Source organism: Myxine glutinosa, chromosome 3 (genome assembly GCF_964187855.1).
Source record: "Myxine glutinosa chromosome 3, kmMyxGlut1.1, whole genome shotgun sequence".
NCBI classification, from domain to species: Eukaryota; Metazoa; Chordata; class Myxini; order Myxiniformes; family Myxinidae; genus Myxine; species Myxine glutinosa.
In genome coordinates, this window is record NC_136263.1 from 102,860,128 (window position 1) to 102,862,718 (window position 2,591).

The window sequence follows — 2,591 nt, forward strand, 5'->3', positions numbered from 1 at the left end:
TCAGCCCTTTAAACTATTGCGCTCCCTCGTCATTATCATCCATACTAATCTACCTGCGTCCCCACTACAGGTATCAGTCACTAACTAATCTTAACGTTACCTAATGTCAATCTCTAGATCCCTACACACGATATATCCTATGTCAATCTCTAGATCCCTACACACGATATATCCTAACCCACCCGGGCTAGTTTTCACTGCCATACACCCCATAATCTATTGCTCCTTTGCCCCCCCATGGGAAGGATGGTGGATTTGCCATCCCACCACATCGGGGGTCTCTCACTACCAATTTTGCACATCAAATTTCAACAAATCAAAAATTTGCCAATCATCTGCCAATCACTGTACCATTCATCAAATTTTGTTTTTCTCTAATTTTGGGGCCAAAACACTAACCTCATCACCCAGTCTACTCACTACTGCCTCTCGGTGCGCCAATTCCTGTCCAAAGCCCGGCTTCGTAAAGCCAAGCAATGGATGCTGGTTGTTTTGTGCCAGCGGCTGGATGCGTCCGGCACTCGGTGCAGGGACGGGGGCTTACCCGTGCCGAGATCCCACACACCACCTCGGCGTGGAGCCATCCAATGTCCCGATCTCGACCTGCCGGCACGTCTCAACAAAACGCGGTCGCCATAACGACCCTTCCTATCGGGCTGCCAGCTCCGCCTAGTGGAGCACGGACGCGGCCGTTCAAAGCGAGGCCCAGCACGCACCGAGGGCCTGACTCGGCTATAAGTCGTTCTAAACTCTACCCCGTCTAACGTCGATGCTTCACCTGCATGCTTACATCCCGCAGCCCGTTCCTTGCTCACACATCCAGCCGTCTCCATGCTCCTCGTCGTACCTTTCCTTACACACCCAGGTACCCTCATTCCACTCACAGCCTTGGTCACACACCTGACCACCGAACACTTTGGCACACATTCGTTGGTCGCACACCTCACCAAAACACCTCTTCGCGCCCCCTCCTCAGTCACCTCCTCTGTGACAATCACAGGTGTGCTCTCATTCGCACACCCAACCACGTGCCTCACCACCAACTCCAGCGTGCATTCCCACTCACGCTCTACCATTCCAGGTGTGCATCCTTCCATCCCAGGTGTACATCCTCGCTCACCTGTCACAACTAACTCACGCTCCATGTCACTCTCACTACTTTCACCTCCATTCTTGACAGCGCACTCACCCTTACTCTTGACAGCGCAGTCTTTCCCCATGCACCTGTCCGTCACACACCTTTCTCGCGCACACTCTCCCGTTACACCCTCTGTAACACTCACCACAGGTGGACACTCTTCCTTACTTCTGACAGCGCACTCTTTCCTCATGCACCTGTCCGTCACACACCTTTCTCGCGCACACTCCTGCGCACACTCTCCCGTCACACCCTCTGTAACACTCACCACACCACACTTCCATGTGCTCCCTCGCACACGCGCTACGACCGACTCATTCTCGCCAACACCCTCACTCCTGGGCACACACTTTTTCCTCACACACCCCAGAGTCGGACTTTCTCGCACACCTCCATTTTCGCACACCAGACCTGTCGCACACTTCACCAACGGCCTCTCACGAACACCCGGGTCTATCTCGACCCCCAAGCCTCTTAAATCACCTGGCGCATCATACGCACGACCATATTGGTCACCACTTACACCGGGTCCTCTTCCTCTTCGCTTCTGCTCCATCACCTGCGAATCCCTCATCCGGTTAATGAGCACATCATTACGATCCAAACACAGACTTTGGACCAATTCTTTTATCTCCTCTTTTATCTCTTTCTTATCCCCTCTCCGTCGCTTCTTAATTTCGCTCATCCCTTCTTCCACTTCTTCTAATTTGTGCCTCACCTCTTTTATTCCCCGGTACGTCTCCTCAAGCTCATCCTCTAAGGCTACCTTGACCGTTTCCAGGTGCGTCCTCACCTGCCGGTCCTTCGTCTCCATTACCTCTATCACCTCGTCCAGCCTCGTTGTCAGTCCCTCACGTACCATCTGACATTCCCTCTTTGTCGCTATCAAGTCATTTTTTATGTCGTTTTGTGTCGCTTTTAACCCCCCTAATACCGCAGTGTTCCTTTGAACCTGCTCCACTAACTCCGTTTGTCCCACCGTCAGCTGCTCCACCTCCTGCGTCAGGTCCTCTATGCCCCCTTGTAACTTTACAGTCCCCTTTCTCACCTCCTTTTCCATGTGCTCCTCACAGTGCCTCACCTCCTCGCGCACTCCTCCGACCTCCTCACTCACACCTCTTCTAATCTCCTCTCCCATCACTTGCATCTCCTGCCCAGATGCCACCCTCATCTGCTCCATTTCCTCCCTGTGAGCATCCAGTTTGGTTTCTACCCCCATTCTGACCCCCTCTATCTGCTGCTCCATTTGTTTAACTTCCCTTTCCGCTTGGTCCCTCATGTCCCTCAATTTGCCTTCCATACTGTTTTCTAACCCTCTAACCCTTTTTTCACTCCCTCTATCTGATTCTCCTGGGCAGCCATTCTATTTTCTACCCCCGTTAACCCATGTTTCACCTCTTTCATCCCGTTGTCTAACCCCTCAAAATTATTGTCTAACTTCCCAATTTTCTGT

General features: G+C 52.2%; 1 protein-coding gene across 2 annotated transcripts in view; it reads right to left on the reverse strand.

Annotated features, from left to right (window-relative positions):
• LOC137423307 (DENN domain-containing protein 1B) overlaps positions 1-2,591 on the reverse strand; it is a 92,960-nt gene that overhangs the window by 79,289 nt on the left and 11,080 nt on the right. The gene's annotated exons all lie outside the window — the stretch shown is intronic.